Raw genomic sequence first — 19,214 nt, forward strand, 5'->3', positions numbered from 1 at the left:
AATGGTTGTTGTTGCTGAATAGGCTTCCTCTAAATAGGAGTTGTGATTCTTTTGATCTTTGTTCTATCTATAAACTTCCTCATACTGGCAGGCATATCTTCTTTGACTGCTCCATTGCTAAGGAGATCTGGTTAATGTTTGGTTTTTCTATCCCTGACCTTATGAATACGATGGAAGTTATCTCTGGTTATATTCATGGCTTAAAGAAAGATGCTAATATTTTCTAGTTTATGTCATCTGCTTATATCCTCTGGTATATATGGAAGATTAGGAACGTTGAGAGGTTTGATGGTCAAACCAGGGCCCTTACTGAATTTTTCCGAAGACTCATATTCTTTAAAATTGCTATGCAGGTTACTCTTACCATGAACGTTGAAAGGAATAAGCTGCTGAGGTTCCTGAAAAATGAGCATGCCACCATGTTCATCTATGAGATGAAAGATGGGTATGAATGGAGATGCAATAGGGACAACCTCTCGTCCTTTGAGGAGGCGATCAAGAGGCTGAACAATGAAGTTAGAACTAACAGGGAACCCTCCCATGCCCAGGTTGAGATGCGATCTCAAATCTTGAGCTGAAAGAACAATGTCTGGATGGAAGGACTGCAGGGGTGGACGGTTTGGGTGGAGGCCATTGATGGCATCCTATCCTAGCTTATCTGTTGTTTTCTTGTAATTTCTTTGTTGGATAGTTTCAAACTTTTTGATCGTACACTGTTGTATGGTCTCGGCTCTCACTCTAGTTTAGTTTTTGTTTCTGCTATTATGTGGTGGTGACAATTATCTTTTTGTTTTGTTCTCCCTCGATCTTTAATATAAAAAAAATCTACATTTCTTAAATAACTTAATGAAAAATATTTAAATTTATGATTGAAAGTTAATAAATTATTTTGTATATATGAAAATGATTAAAAAATTTATGATTTTGAAAAAGTATTTAAAAATAGAATGATTTCAAAAAATATATAAAATATAATTATAAAGAATACATTTAATAATTAGGTTTATTTTTTAATACAAATATTTGTATTTAATTTTTTATTTAATTTCATTTAAACTAAATGAAATTCTTATAATTGATTTTATTATCTACATTTTGAGATTAAAAATAATTATTCAAATTTATATATTTATTTAGCAAAAAAAAATTATTTACAATATTATAGATGATAAAAATGAAAAAAAACTATTTAAAATAAACATTTTAGTTTTTAAAATACAAAGAAATCCAAAAAAACCTAAAAAATCTATCATCTCTAAAAATTTGATCCTATAACACCAAATTTTTTAAACCAATCATAGTGTAGATAAATAATTTTTGCAATATCTTAAATTTAAAAATATAAATTTTAACTTTACAAAAACCAAGTTTTTTTTCCAAGAAAAAATAACAATCACTTTTGATTGGTTCAAATTAATTGAATAAAGCAGCTTCACTAAATGCAATAGTATTGCCTACGAAAAGTACTAATAGGATAAGTGGCAACTCAAATCACATGGAGTTTTTATCAATAGAGGTTCCTTAATTCATTCTCTGGGTGTAATATGTCTCTCATCCTAATTACAATGGACCATGTCAACATCTAGTAAAATAATTAGTATGACATCAGATATCCAAATTGATAATAAAAATTGTCCAAGCTTTGCACATCTCTCACCTTGCTTGATTAGTATTCCAATGGAACTTTGTCATACATGTGAATAATATAGGATTTTACATTACTCTTAAATTACGTAAGAAAGCATACCTTTCCTTTCAAGTTGAGTAATTTAAAATTAATATGAACTTAGATTGATTAATTAAGGATGAAATTGAATAATTGACAAAATAATATATATATTAAAATAGAAATTTTGATTTTGATGAAACTTGAGAATCTCTCTCTCTCTCTCTCTCTCTCTCTCTCTATATATATATATATATATATATATATATATATCTACTTCTCCTTGTTTGTCTATTGCCCTATCACTCTCTCAATCTCCCCCTTTATATCTCCTTATATCTCTATCTCCCTCTCACTTTATCTCGCCATCTATATTTCTATCTTCCTCTCCTTCATATATATCTCTCTATCTATCCTTCTCTATCTCCCTATGTTTATCTATCTTTACCACTCCCTCTCTCTCTTTATATATCTCTATATGTATTTGTCTCCCTCTTATTCTCTCACTCTATCTTCCTCTCTTTCCCACTATTTGTCGACATGTCTCCCTTACTCTCCCTCTTTCTCTTCCTAGACATCTATATCCATATCTATTTTAATCTATCTCTATCTCTCCATGTTTATTTAATTATCCCTCTATCTCTATCAGTCTATTTTGTTACCTCTCCATCTCTCTAACCGTTATCTCTCCATCTCTCAACCTATGTCTTTATATATCACTTTCTACCACTATCGTTGTCTTTCTATCTCTCTCGATAAATTTCTTTTTCATCTATATCTATCCCCTCTCGTCTCCATCTCTCCATATTCCTCTCCTTCTCTATCTCCATCCTATCTTCCTCTCTGTCTCTATCTCCTTCCCTTATCTCTTGCTTCCCTCACAGTCCCCTCTTGTCATCCCTTGACCCCGCTCTCTCTCTCTCTCTCTCTCTCTCTCTCTCTCTCTCTCTCTCTCTCTCTCTCTCTCTCTCTCTCTCTCTCTCTCTCTCTCTCTCTCTCTATTGCAAACATAAGATGAGTCTATTGGTAATGGATCTTGATTATCTTCTTGATTTATAGGTTTTGTTCAATTTTGTTTGGATTTGCCTAAGTGGATGAATAGCATAGTTGAAGCTATCACTTCTCCATTCAAGACTTTTTTGTACAAACATCATGATTTTCTAAATGACCCACCAATTGACCTTATGCATTACACCAATGTATGGAAAAAATAGACTAAAATTTTCCTAATTGATCTTTCATACACCTTTGACATACCTAATGTACACCAAAGTATGATACTAGTTCAATTTTTTAATTTTTTTTGGGTATGCGACTCTACTAACCACTACCTTTATCATTTGAAAGAAAAGCCATATAGAAACAAAAATAAATAAATAAAAAAGCTAAAAAGTGATTGAACGGTTACAATAACACGTCGTGTCTAAATCAAACTTCCCCGACAATAGTTTGCAAACTATTGTAAACTCACGTCATTGGCTTCGCTCACTCGGCCCATTTTACACCACCAAATTCGATCTTTCCCAAGCTATAAAGCCAACACGAGTCCTCAAGGAGATATACTAAGTATCCATCATTCTTAAGCAAGTCGAAAGGAAAGTGCTCGCACAGAATTCATCTTTTCTCAGCACTAATCAATGGCGGCCGTGGCTTCAATAATGATGAAAGAACCCGCAGCCCTTAACTGCGGGGCAGTCAAAAGGAATAGTGTGGGTCATACAAGTAGATTGCCCAACAGTTGCCTCCAAGTCAAGTGCATGGCAAAGCTGTTCGTTTAGCTATTTTGCTCTTTATTCTTATGTAGCTTTGGCTAATGAATTTATTTTGGCACGTGGATCAGGATCCAAAGGAAACGTCCTCTACTGAATGCTCTACAAAGGTAAGAAACGCTCTAGATGTCCAATTTATAGTTTATTTATAATATGGAATCAAGGTGAGCGCGAAATTTGGCGAGCTGTTTGCGTTGTCAGGGCCTGCGCGAGAGATAATCAATGGAAGGGCGGCCATTGCAGTGGAGGTGGCCAGCGGAAGAGATTTGGTGTCGCAGGTGAATAGTGGAGGACTGTAGTGGTTTGTGTTAACTGCAGGATTAATGACGGTGGGGACACTGGTGCCCCTGTTCAATGGAATATCGAGGGAGAGCACGTCGCAGCCAACATTTTCATCCACAGCAGAAATGTGGAATGGACGCTTTGCTATGCTCGGCCTCCTCGCATTGGCTTTCACTGAATACGTCAAGGGTGGACCGCTTGTTTAAATACCTTCTATTTCTATTCAAACACAAGCTCCAATATTGGAAGCTCTCACATGGCATTACATGTTCCAGTGGAGTTTTCTTGTACTGTTTAGCATGTGATACAGTTCAATTATACAAAACGTTGTAAAAAATTCAATCCTCTACTATAAAAAAAGTTTGAGTTCAACTACTAGGGCGCGTAACTATTTTTTGAAGGCTTGTTAAACAACAATTGCAATGAGACTTCTTAGCGTTTAAATGCTCTTATACGCTTCAAATATTTTCAAAATAATTCATATCAATGCAAGAATTTAAATATCTGGTGAACTGGAAGATTTTTCATTGGTCTACTAAACATGATATTAAAAGTTGTGTTTTGAATGATAGTAAGAAACATGAAGATCTACTTGTGAAAGAAGAGGGATATATAATGCTTTGAATGATATGAACACATCGAATACATCTAACAATAATGTTAGAAACAGAGATTTTTTAAAATTCCTTTCATCACTACTAATAATAAATCCCTTTCTTCACAACTATCTCAAAATCATTAAGGACAGCGACGAAAGCCTCTCATCGCAGTTTAAATAACTATGCAGACGATAACGTTAATAGTTACTTCTAATAGAGTTTGAAAGGCAAAGCGCGCACGAGGAGCAAAGGCTGCTAGGGTTGCAGGAGAAGCTGCAGGTGAGGAAGAAGATAGAGATCTGGATGGAGAGTGGGATGATGCGGGCTGGTTCGTGTGTTTGCCGCCCTCCTTCTTTCCCTCTTCCGTCTCTGACTTTCGGTTGCTTGGCTAGAGCGGGCAACACTACTCATTGGCTCGAGTTGGGAAGATGTAGGGACAGACACCCAAGGTCGGCAAGCAAGACATTTTGTTGATGCCCAGAGGCCGTGGTCACATTTGCTTGCAGTTTATTGTCGTCCTTGGTTTTGGGGAGTTAAGAGGCCCAAACCCTTCGGAGATTTATCTGGCGTTTGGTGTGAGTCTTTGGGTGGGCTGTTGTGTGGGTTTCTGGGTATTGGCGTTTGCAGTGGTATGGCTGAAGAGCCCCCCAATTCTGGGTCTTGCCTTTTTTCCCCTGCCGCTCTCTTCTACTTCTTTCTTGGGCCTATGGATGTCTTGTGTGATCTATTCATTAGAGGGCTAGGAGGGCTTTGGTTCCCCACTTTTCCTGCTATTGTAGGATCTTTTTTTGTTGGCTATCCTTGGTATACTCTATGTTTTCCTACTTATGGGTTTTCTACATCTTTGTCTATAGAGGTGACTCCATCTCCTATAGAGGTGGAGATGTGTTTTGCTTGGGATTTTTTGAGTGGATGCATGAAGTTGTGCTCAGTGGATGGTTCTTTGGTCCTGCTTTAGCGGCTTCTTTGAAGGTGGAGTTCTTCTTCCATGCATATGTGGGTGATGTTGTGGAATCTGTAGATTCCCCCTGTTTTTGTTTATCTTGTTTATGGTTAGAGGTTTTTTTGGTTTTTTTTTGTTATGGTTGTGGGAGCCATGCTAAAACCCAGTTCTATTGGTTTGGGGAGCCTATTAAAACCCCAATGGTGTTGAAATTAAAGGTTATGCAATCCTGCTGAAAACCTTTGTTTTGTTGTATCAGAGGAAGGTTAAGTGATCCTTTTCAAAACCCTTTTATATCTTAATGATGGGGTCTGGTCTTCTATGTTTATATCTTTTGACTATTGGGTCTCTTTTTGATGAGGGTTACTTTGTCCCTCTCCTTCTTGGTTCCATGGCTTTGGTTGTTGTACTCCATTTTCTACATGTTGGGGTTTCTCTAGTCTTTCCTATAGAGGTGGTCATATCTTCTAAGGAGGGGGAGATGGATGTGGTTGGAGGTGACCTTTCTCCTATTGAGGTGGAGTTGGATGTTAGTAGAGTTGCCTAGAAGTGTTGTTGGGGGGTTGATGAAGCCATGTTGTTTTGCTACAAGGGAGCTAGTAATGGCATTTTTGTTATCTTCTTTCCTTTATATCCTATGAAGGTGGAGCTGTGGTATTTCTTGATGCTTACAACGAGGATCAATATCATGGATAAGGTTGTGGGAGCCAAGATAAAACCCAAGATTATGGCTGAGGGAGCCTTGTTCCCTATGATCATGTTTGTCTAAAATCTTTTGGGGTGGCTTTAGCCTTCTTCTTTTGCCACCAAGTCTATAACGCTTAATTTGTTATGTCAAGTTGTGGTTGGGTTGTTATTCGTCTTTGTTGTATCTTTTTGCAACATCCCTTTGTTGGTTCTAGATTCATGAAAAATTCGAGGGTTTTAGGTCCCTTCCAAACTTGTTGTATATGGTTTCAGGTCCCCTCAAAACCTGTTTTATCCTTAATCAAAAATCTCTCATTACAGTTTTATAAAAATTATCTCATAGAAATTATCACGTTATTTCTAACACTTGCCAACATTAAATCTACCACCTACCAACATTAAATATGCCATCTAGAAATATCGAAGAAATAGATGTGTAGAAGGTTGTTAATTGGTGAAAAATAACCCCAGAAACTTCTTCATCCTTCCAAAGACCTCTTTGAAACGAGATAAAAATAAAATATTTCATTTAAATTAATAAAAATAAAGTTTATTTGTGCAACAACTTAGTTGCATAAATATATCTATTGATGCGTTTGTATTTTTATGTAATATTGATTCAACTCATTCACCACCAAGAAGTGGTACCAAAGCTAGGTTTAGCAAAGTGAGTCACTAAAGGAGGTTCTATAATTTTTCAAGACCCTACTAAAAATTGTTATTAAAGCAATGCGAGTGAAATCTATCAAAATTAGTAGAGTTGGTTTACGAAATGGGAGGAATGAATAAGTACAAGGTTCATGATGTTCCTTGGGAGTAGATTTGAAAGAGTTCAAAAGAAATCAGCCAAAGAAGATTGCTGCGATTGAAGACAAAAATAAATTACTATTGGCCATTGATTAAAGAAAATTTTAAGATCCCTATTGTGAAAGAGGAAAACACATGAAGGCACTAATTTGAATGAGGACATTGCTAGAGAGGATCGTTGAAGGTTAGCCAACCAAACAATATTGAAGGAATATGTGTAGAGATAACTAGTATGAGAAACAAATGCAGAATGCATAAGTCACTCTCGCTGTTTGAAATGAAAAGCTAAACAAGTGTTTAAACATTAGACAATATAGGTGGAAGTTTGGAGGAACATGATGCTACCGAAGTAAGCTAAAGTAAAACAATGGGAAAGATAGAGGAGAGGGACCAATGGGTGATAGGGGTACCAATACATGTTATAGTACATGGACACTTTTAGAACAATAGTGGTGCTCTAAAAATGTTATGTTAATGCTTATCCCCAAAAAAGTACCTCTAAAATTTGAAAATATAAACAATGATGTGATGCCACATCAACACAGAAATAAACATGACTTAGTACACACCTATGGGTCTTGTGATAATTTGGGACCATTTTTTATACCTTCACAAAAATGCATGTTGACGTGCCATCATATTTGACCATGTGGACTTGAAATTTTGTTTTAAAGTTGGGGACTTGAAAAGTAAGTTGTTGTATAAAACTAAGAAAATTTTGAAATGTCCATATATGATTTTGGGAAGCATGAAGTTAGGGTGAGCATGTTTTGGCTCATCTCCCCTAGCTAAGAAGGTGAAAAAAAAATTGAGTATTTAACTTTTGAGATAAATTTTAAAAAAAGAGGAATTAATGGAAGTAGAGAAATTCAAATTAGAGATGACCGCAATCATAAAAGAGAGGCAATAAGAAAATTGTAAACTTTTAGATGAAATTGTAAACTTTGGAAAGAATTGTACATAGCTAAAGATGAAAATGAAGAGTTCAAAGAAGGAGTAAATTTTTTTAATGAGGTTAAGAAAAAGAAAGAAGATTTAGAAGGAAATTTGAAGAGATTAGAAGAAGAAAATAATTTATAGAAGAAGAAAATATAAAGTTGAAAGAAAAATCAATTGCAAAAGGCAACGAATGTTTGAAATCAAAGCAATCAATTTGTGATGCTTCATGTGGCATAGGAGATTTGTTTTTGTCATTTGGTGAGTGTAATTTTTCTAAAGTTGTTTGTGGTGATGATGTTAATAAATCTAAAAATCTTGATAAGAGATAATGAAAAAAATGTTGGTTTTAAAATCATGAAATGAATGGGTTATAAAAGTAAAGGATTAGGAAAACATGAACAAGGAATAAGAAAGCCTATTTAGCCAAATATTGTTGGGAAAATGGTGTCTCAACCTTGAATTTATATGAGGTTACTATTTATAGTAAGTTTTCATTTGAGCACGAAATGGTGCCAAATTATCCTCAAAGCTTCTCATTGGCTAGATCAGCATTATGGTAAAGTTACATCTCAAGATCACAACTAGTTTTGAAGATATTAAATTTTCCATTTTGGAGGGGTCCAATGAAATGTTTAAATTTGATTTTGAAGAATTTAGAGGCCTCGAAATGCCTTGAAAAGTGGGCGTAAATGATGTAGTAGTTTACAAGGCAATAAAGCACTTCACAAAATTTTCGGTGCTTCAAATGGTTCATCAATAGGCCACACGGTTCTCAAGTTATGGCCTCCGAAAGTTTGTACCCCTGAAATAGAAAATATAAAATACAATAGACACATAAAAGAGCTATAAAAAGGGAGGGACACATCATAGGGAATTTAGAACAGATATAAGGTTGGCTACACCTTATTGGGTGGTTTCAGCCCATGGTTTTGTAATACTGTTTGATGGTTTTTTGTATTGTATGTCCTATATATGAGGTGTGTGAGATAGAGGTTGTGTGTAAGAGTCTTATGGCTATTGAGCTACCTCTGAATCTCTGATTAGTGGTACTCCTGCAAAGAGATTTCTCTACAAGTATATTGTAATTTGTTTTGACTGCTAAGTAATATATTGGGCGGCTTTTGGAGTGTGGGGTTTTTCTCCTGAAAGGGTTTTCCCCACGTAAATCACTGTGTTATGGTTTGAATAATATTATATCTATTTTTTGTTTCTATAACTATTGTGATGATCTGTAAATGTTTTTGCATTACCCTCCTCTCAAGGTTAGTGTAGGAAGTTGTTCACTACTTAACTTCCTTACAAGTGGTATCAAAGCTTGATCACCTTTCGTTTCAGTTGTGAGTTGTTGGATTTTTTTGAACTAATCCAGATTTGAGTGGGAGCTTTTGTAGAAGATACTTTTTCATCTTGTTGTAGGAATTTTTAGATGGCAAGTTCATCAAAAAGAAAGATTTAATCATGACCGTTGATTCATGCCACCTAAGCTTATGCACTCAAAAATCTCTAAATAGAGGTCTCCTAAGCCATTTTTGAAACTAATAGCTAATCTCATAGTTAACTAGGAGTTTTAATCTTTACATCCGTGAGTTCATTTGTCTAAGCATTTTAGAGTTTTTGAGCAAATTAACATAGATCATTTTCATAGCATAACTTTGCATATCATCTCATCTACTAGTCCATTCCACACATGCCATCTTGGAAGATACCAGTGCTTGTCTGAGAGAAAATCATCTGCAACCAAGAACAATGGGGTTAGGACACAATGAGACATAATCCATGAACATATAATCATTTTATTTTCTTTATTTCATGTTGTTTCATTGGTTGAAGCTTGAGTTCTTGTAGTTTTATATTTTCATGATGGACTAACAAGTTGCAAGTTAACTTTTGAGGTGAAAACTTAAGGGGTGAACTCACAATAATGGTTCCCACTTTTTTGCCACTTTTGACACTGAGATGTACATTTTTAAAATAATCTTCAACTTCCGAGAACTATAACTTTTAAACTATTAAAAATTTGAAGATGATGTAAATTAGTGATTTATAGCATTTTGTTTGTAGATTCTATATACATTTTTTTCAAATTTTTTTGAAAGATTTTTTAAAAATTTTTCCATCTCCCTCGAAAAGTAGTTTTTTACAACAAACTACATTTTTTAAGAGTGATGTGCCTCCCGAAACGCATAACGTTTTTTCTATAAATGATAAAAACTCAATTCTTTCTAATTTTGGTTTGTAACATCAATATCCAGGGCTTGCATTTGGTTTTATAGTGATATGTTCAATATTTTTCATTTTATAAAGTTTTGAAGTCCGACTAGTTATAATTCAAACATAGGTTTACGTTTGAACACATAACTTGTTCTATATAAATCGAAATTCAATTTTTTTTTTTTGTCAGAAAGAAGACATCAATACCAAGGGCATAGATATTTTTCAGAATTTTTTTGAATTAGTTTCTTATTTTTCCCAATGCGTTGAACAGAGAAGTTCATTTTCGGTGAAAAACCAATTTTTAATAAAATTAAAAAATCAAGAACATAATAAATTCAAAATATAACAAAATTATATTCGTTGGAAAGATTGTTTCGAGTACTACCATCTAATATTTTTGGGTAATCAAGATTATTTCATTCGTGTATTGAACTAGAGCTCCGAAGTCATTAATTCTTCAGAACTCTAAAATTTTTTGGGAGAAACTTCTAATTTTGGGGTTTCGATCGAACACGTGTTCGATCGGATTGGGTTCGCTCGAACCAAAATGGGTTCGAGCGAACCCCCATTCGCTCGAACCGGCGAGCTAGATTTTGGCACGCATATTTTTGTAACTGCCATGTTCGAGCGAACCCAACAATTTTTAACAGTTGGCTTTCGTTCGAACTTGGGCCGACGCATTTTTTGTTTTTTTTTTCATTTGTGGAATCGTATAAATATCCATAATTTTTTTTCGCTTTTTATCACTCAAATGATTAAAATAATTCGCACTTTTGGATGAAAGAAGATATTTGAAAATTATTTTGAAGGCGAATAATTTGAAGGTTTTTTGTAAAAGCATGGGGAACAAGAAGAGAAGGCAAAATAAGACTTCAAGGAATTATTCTCCCGAAACGGAAGAAAGATATCGAGAACAAAGAAGACAAAGATATCATGATGCAAGTATGTATTTTTAATTTTATTTCTATTTAATTTAATATGTATTATGTATCAATTAATTAGAATTCAATATTTTTTATCTAATATTTTTAATAGGATTAAAAATAATTTTGTTTTAATTGGAAAACATAATTAATTTGAGATAATACATGTGTATTTGCAAATTTCAATTTCCATCAACTTGCTTGTTGTGTAATTGCATTTTTCTCCTATATAATTAAGTTCATTTATAATAGATAAGACCTATTAAGTCATAAAATTAATAAGACCTATTATGTCATAATTTTTAGGTTCTAAATTATATATATTGAATATTTAATCTACATGTACAAGTAATTTCATGTGATAGGTCCTTTAATATCACATAATATATTTGTCTTAAGGGTAGTTAAGTATATTAATTTTGTGAAATGTTTTTTCAAATGTGGTCATATTGATTTTAATAATAAGGCCTATTAGGACTATTACATTGATTATAGTTCTTAAATGTGACATTTAAATTTATAACAAAGAAGATATTTAATTTAATATGTATTACGTATTAATTAATTAGAATTCAATATTTTTTATCTAATATTTTTAATAGGATTAAAAATAATTTTGTTTTAATTGGAAAACATAAATAATTTGAGATAATACATGTGTATTTGCAAATTTCAATTTCCATCAACTTGCTTGTTGTGTAATTGCATTTTTCTCCTATTAAACATGTTGAATAATTTAGGTGAACTATTTATATTCAACTTCACGTACATGCAAAAACATTTCAGATTAGGAGGTCTATTATGCAATAATAGGTCTTAAATATACTCACATGTGACAAATTATAATCCACTTACATTATGGTCCATAACAAATTAATATGAGGTCACCTAAGTTATCGTATGCATGCATCAAAATATTTGTACTTTTAATTTTCAAAATTGGAATTTCTAATTTATCAAAATTTTATTTTATGTGTTAAATTAGTGCTCAAAATTAGAGATTGAACTTTAATCCTAACCTGAGAACAAATTGAACTTTAAACCTAAACAGGTAATTTAATTAGAGTTATAACAATAAGGTCTTAAAAGTATTTAAATTTAATAAACCAAATTGAATGGGCTTTAATTTTAACATGTAAAGCTTTAAGCCAAATTCACCCCTATTCTTAATCCTAATTGAATAATCTCTGATTAATTCAAGAACCTTACACAAACTCTTAAATTATGTGCAGAACGGGCAAATGAACCTGTTGAAGAATACAATATAGTTGATGAACATAGGGAGGAGATTGTCCAAGTTGAACCAATGGAGACCTTTGAAGGAGAGGGGTCAGACTCCTTACCTCCTACCACTGATATGGATGAGCATATTGTGGATCTAGCTAAATAGGTGAAGAGAAATATTTCTTATAAAAATTTAGATCATTTACTTGAAATGGATGTGGATGAGTTGAAACGTCTCAGTGAAGAACCTAGACATACTAAAAGGAGGTCAATGAATAAAAGTGCAAAAGAAATAATGTCGCATTTCAACAATCTTGATACTACACTAGAAAAAGCTCAATTGTTATCAATTGTACTTACTCATAAAGACTTAATAGATCCAATGAAATTGTTGGGTATAGATACAACAAATCAAAAGAGGAAATATTCTCAGATACAAAAATCTATTGTTGATAATGTTAAGAAAGGTTTGGTGAACATTGGTAAAAAATCTCGAAAACTAGATAAGACCATTTCAAGAAGAGTGATGTTGACATCTTTAGTAAATGAAAGATTGCCTCAAAAAAGACAAATCTCTTCACTGTCATCTGAGTTTGGTTTTAGTAGAAGGACAATATCTAAATATGTTAAAAGGAGAAAGATTTTGGATGATACTACCTCAGAAGGGAATTGGGCAATTATGTGTAGAGCTCCTCGTTCTGATAGAATTGAAGATGTTGTTAGAAACTTTGTGACAAGTTTTTGGAATGATAATACTCGCCCTTCATCAAATAGTAGAGATGTTATCAAGCAAAGGATTGGTCCTGATCGTTATGATCTCCATGTAAAACATTGGATAGACACAACAAAACATGAATTGTATGTATTGTTTACTAAAACAAACCCTCATATAAAGATTGGACAAACCATGTTTGAACGGTTAAGGCCATATTATGTGAAGTTAAACAAAGTTTTCGAAACTTGTTGTTGTCGTTATCACATCGAATTTGACTTGTACTATCAGGTGTTTCGAAAGATTAGAGAAGATAATGATGGTTATGAAAATGCTCCTCCTAAACGAACAAGTCAATTCATAGCATCCATCTTATGTGATAAATCAGATGATAATGCAACCGGTCAAATAAATTGCATAAGAGGAATTTGTGGAACATGCGGGGACTTGGCTAAATTGCCTTTGAGAGATGAAGATACTGACATGAGGAAGATGGTAAATTGCAAGAGTTATAAGTACAAAAAAATTGAAACAAAATTTGGAAAGGAATCTACAAGACTAGATTATGTAGAAGAGGAAATACCTATTGGAACATTTATGGAAAATTTTCGTAAGTTGATAAAACCATACATATGCCATGGTTTTTTTGCCAAGTGGCAAGCAGAACAATTTAAAAGATTAAGAGACACTTTCCCACTTGGAACTATTTTATCTGTAGTTGACTTCGCAGAGAATTACTCTTTTGTGCATCAAAAAGAGATTCAATCAGAGTATTATTTTTCAAAGCAAATCACTATTTTCATGCATGTGTGTTATCGACATGCACAGATGAATTTAGATGGTGTTGATAGTACATTTGAAAATCGTGTCATTAAGAAAGAGTACCACTTCTATATCAGTGATGATAAGGAGCATGACACACTTTTTGTACAACATTGCTTTAAGAAGTTTTTTGAATATTTGAAAGATAGAGGCTTAACAATAGTTAAACATTTTGTTTGGTCTGATGGATGTGCGGCACAATTCAAATCTTCGAGGCCATTTTATGCACTATGTAGATATCATCGAAATGACAAAATACCACATGTTTGGAGTTTTTTTGAGAGTGGTCATGGAAAGGGTGAACATGATGGTGCAGGAGCTTGTATCAAACGTGCTATAAGAAAGCATCAAATAAAGTACATAGGAGAACGTATAGAAAATGCACATGATGTTGTTGAATGGTGTAAGAAACACTTTGAGCAACCTAATTATCCTGGGGAATCATCATCAAGAACATATAAGCCCATTCCATATAGAGTGTTTTGGGAGATAACCGGTACGTGTTCTCTTTTAGTATTTTATTCTATTTTTTTTTAATTTAACAACTTGATCTACATGTACATTCTTGTACACATGTACATTTTACAGATGTGGATAGAAAATCAATGCATGGATGCAAGAGTGTGGAGAGGACAAGATCTTTGCATTGTGTCATGAGTACAGATAATCGCCCATGGACATTATACACTAGAGATTATTCATGTTTTTGTTCTGAATGCATTTTCGAAAACTATGTTGATTGCAAGAACCAAGAGCTTGGATATGTTAGTGAATGGAAAATGGTGCCACTAGATGTTTCTGACACATACGAGGATTCAAATGAGGATGAAAACTTTGAAGACATTCCTTTGATTTCTGGTGATTACGATCATATTTCAGGATTGATTAAAAAAGGTATGTATGTACATGACGTACACATGTAAACATTTCCTTAAAAATGACATATAACTTAGAATTTATTTAACTTGTGTCAAATTGCAGGAGATATTTTTGCAGTCATAGCAGAAGATGGAAATATAGAAGGTGTTAGTTATTATTTATTGCGTTGCATAGAAGAGAGAAAGAAGTTATCAAAATCTGAGACGAGTGATGGAATGTCATTTCCCACAGGTTTGAGTTCTGATTTGAATATGTACATGAAATTTTTTAATTTCTCACGTTTCTTATATACATGTACATGCAGGATCAGTTGTAGTGCAAGGGACATATTTCAAACAAGTTAAAATTGTTCAACATGGGATTCATTTCACTGAATACCAAATTGATAACAAGGTATATCAGTATAGTCACTTGGTCATTGTTGTTGGCCTAATTCTTCAAACAGTTCCACGTCGAGGGCGGACTCAAAAGTGGAGACTAGATAGTGAAGATCATGACAAAATATTAAGTGTTATTGAAGAGCTTTGTGAACCACTTGATGTGGTATGAACTATATATACATTTAGTAATCCACATGAATTGAATTTTAATGTACAAGTTCAAGATAAATTCTAGATCTCAAGTAACTTGTTTTGAAACTATTTAGGATAAATATTTTTTTAAGTTTATTTATACATTATATCAAATTAGGATGTATTTAAATGTGCACGTGTTTAATTGTATGTAATTGTATTTGTATTTAATTAAAAAATGCATATTTAAATTAGAATGTAATATGTACATTTGTAAAATTGATATATTTAATATGGAATTAGGACATGTACATGTTGTGAACTATTTAACTACAATATACATACCTAGAAGCTCACATACCTACAAATATACATACCTATGTAATATACATGTACTGGATGTGAACTATTCAATACATGACCTATTAAGTTTAGTTTGTTCATTTCATACATACTCTTTTGTTTGAAAATCAAACATGTATAATTGAATACATAATCTTTTGTTTGAAAATCAAACATGTATTTAAATCTAATCTAATCAAACATGTATAAATCTAATATAATCAAACATGTATAATAGATGATCAAACACAAACCAGGTATACAGAATAATCTAGAGTCTAAACAAGTCGGTGTACATGCATGAAATATACAATCTAATCAAACATGTATTTAAATCTAATCTAATCAAACATGTATAAATCTAATATAATCAAACATGTATAATAGATGATCAAACACAAACTAGGTATAAAGTATAATCTAGAGTCTAAACAAGTCGTTGTACATGCATGAAATATACAATCTAATCAATCATGTATTTAAATCTAATTTAATCAAACATCATGTACATAAATCTAGAATATAATCAAACATGTGTATAAATATAATATAATCAAACATGTATAAAACTTATAACATGTATAATCTATAGTCTAAACTCCATGCATAAAGTATAATCTAGAGTCAAACACAAACCAGGTATAAAGTATAATCTAGAGTCTAAACTCCATGTATAAAGTATAAAGTATAATCTAGAGTCAAACATAAACCAGGTATAAAGTATAATCTAGAGTCTAAACTCCATGTACGTGCATGAATATATATAATATGAAAGTATATAAAAAGATAAATGTAAATGAGCTATAAAGTCTGGAGCAAATCAACAGGGATCATCATGTCGGCTACGAACTGAGCGACCATCTGAGGGGGAGTCCTGCAAAAGTAGAATTTATTTAAATATTAAATATAATATATATATCTCTCTAGACGTGCATGTACATCAAATATATATATATACCAAAAACCATAACTAACCTGTACACTAACAGCATCTAAAGAATCTCTCCTACGCACATGCTCAGAGCTCAAGGAAGGAGTGACATGAGCTAACTGTCAATTTAAGGATTAGTCCACAATCAATTTAAATGATCTACAAATTAAAACTTAGAACTCTAGATTATTTAAATTAAACATGAGATCTATATATATATATAGATTTATCAGGTACAAATTTGCAATGTATGTATACATATCTTCTAAAATTTTAAATGCACATGTACATGTACATACCTGTGTATCACCTGGAGTAGGTTGTATAGTCTGATCCTGTCCCGTGATCATATCAACAACATCACTTGTGCTAGCATATCTCTCTCTAGCTGTACGTATCACTGAGGAGTGCAAGGGGATAACTAGATGAGTGGGCATCGTGGATGAAGTGTCTGACTGTAGTAGCATGTCCATAAATCCAGTATGGCTCAAATCTCTCAACTGATCCTCAAATGAGTCCAAACCCTCATCTGTGATATGTACCTGATCAGCTCGTATCTCCTCACATGAATCCAACTGGCCCTCATCTGTGATATGGAGCTCATCAGCTCGTAGCTCCTCCTCTGCAGCAACAGAGTGATCTGTATGTGGGTCAGTGCCTGGAGCATGCGTAGAGTGATGAGAATGCTATGACTGCCTCGGGGTATGCGTTGATGCCGCTGTAGCCTGAACATCTCTGAGAATCTCCTCTCTAACATCACCCAATGGTATCCCAAGTCGAGATGAAATAAAACTATAAGCATGTAGTAGGTCCTCGACTAAATACTGCGACATCTGTACATGTCTACTACCTCTATAGCTGCTACCTCATCTGGGGAGGGGATGCCAGCAGAAATATACTGATCATCTGAATCTGAAGCTCCCCCATGACTAGAAGATGCATGATCTATGGATGATCGCGAACGTGGTCGACTCATCATATATCTGCCCACCCTGTCAGAAGATATGGTGGCTGCTGCTGATGCAATATGTCCAATCCTATCAATTGCTTCTCTCTGAGAAGCAATCACAACGTGATCTGCTATGGGTGCCATGGCTGGGACTACTGCAGGAAATCTCTGGCCAACAAGGTCCCTGTGTCTAGGCGGAGCTCTATCACGCCTACGATATGCATCTCTATCAGCAATCCTGCCCCTCCCCTGTCCATAATATCCCAGAATATCAAGGTAGTTTGGTTTCATCTGACAATGAACCTCAGCAAATGCCTGCTGTGCAAAGTATAATGGAATCTGGTCGTTATTCGGATAACGACCATGGGCTGCTAAGAATCGTGGGTAAATCAGTGACGCAACCTGTGGGTCAATACATCTGGTAACCTGATATCCCCTCACCTTACTCTTCTCTTGATATTGTGGGAAGCATCTCTCCTTGATGGTCTCCTTCGAGACCACCCCCACCACATCAGCAAAAGAATGAGGACCCCTCACCTCACTCCTCAACTGTCTATATATATCCTCTATAACCTAAGGTGAGAATGAGGTATGAGATACTAAGCGGTCCCTCAATGTCTGCAAACTGTCAAAAATGGACGTGCACGTACTCTTGTACACGCCATCAGTACGAGGGTCATCTAGTATGGCCCTCAACCTATGCAACTCTCGATCACTGTAATGAAAAATAGTAGCAATGTCGGGCAAGGGGGGATCCTGCTGTGGAGGATCCTGCTGTGGTGGCTCCTGATGTGGAGCCTGCGCAGGTGGATCCTGATCAGGAGCCTGTGAAGGTGGATCCTGATCAGGAGCCTGCAAAGGTGGATCCTGATCAGAAGCCTGCGAAGGTATATCTTGGGATGCCATTTATCTAGGTACATGTCATAAAGTTAAAATAAATACGTAAGCAGAGAGAGAGAGATCATTTTCATGAGAGAGAGAGAGAGAGATCATTTTCATGAGAGAGAGAGAGAGAGAGAGAGAGATTATATACATATAAATCTTCATGACAGAGAGAGAGAGATCATTTTCATTTTCAAAAAATACATGTAAAAATTTCAAATATTTCAGTGAGAGAGAGAGAGAGTTCATATATTTCAGATCTAGAGATAACATATATTTCAGAGATAGAGAGATCTAATGTACATGTACATATTTAAATCTTTGACATACATAAAAAATTCAAGAATAGAGAGATCTAACACGTCATATGTATGTTAGGACACTATATTATCCTACGGGGAATGTCATATGTACAGTAGGATGTTATAAGGGGTCATATGTGGGTCTAACCACATATGACCCCTTAGGACACTATATGATCCTAAGGGGAATGCCATATGTATAGTAGGATGTTATAAGGGGTCATATGTGGGTCTAACCACATATGACCCCTTAGGACACTATATGATCCTAAGGGGAATGTCATATGTACAGTAGGATGTTATAAGGGGTCACGCATGTGTTAATGCATGTTGACCCCTTAGGACCACATACAACCCCTTAAGATAGTATGTGATGGACTAAGGGGTATGTCGTTCACACTAGGATTCTATAAGGGGTCACGCATGTGTTAATGCATGCGTGAGCCCTTAGGACCACATATTCAACCCCTTAGGACACATAGGAAATTTCATATGTACAGTAGGATGTTATTAGGGGTCATATGTGACCTACTAAGGGGTCACGTATGTGTCAATCCATGCGTGGCCCCTTAGGACCACATATGACCCCTTAAGACGCTATGTGATGAACTAAGGGGTATGTCGTTCACACTAGGATTTTATAAGGGGTCATATGTGGTTATAGGATTTTATAAGGGGTCATATGTGGGTCTAACCACATATGACCCCTTAGGACACTATATGATCCTAAGGGGAATGTCATATGTACAATAGGATGTTATAAGGGGTCACGCATGTGTTAATGCATGTTGACCCCTTAGGACCACATACGACCCCTTAAGATAGTATGT

Source organism: Cryptomeria japonica, chromosome 8 (genome assembly GCF_030272615.1).
Source record: "Cryptomeria japonica chromosome 8, Sugi_1.0, whole genome shotgun sequence".
NCBI classification, from domain to species: domain Eukaryota; kingdom Viridiplantae; phylum Streptophyta; class Pinopsida; order Cupressales; family Cupressaceae; genus Cryptomeria; species Cryptomeria japonica.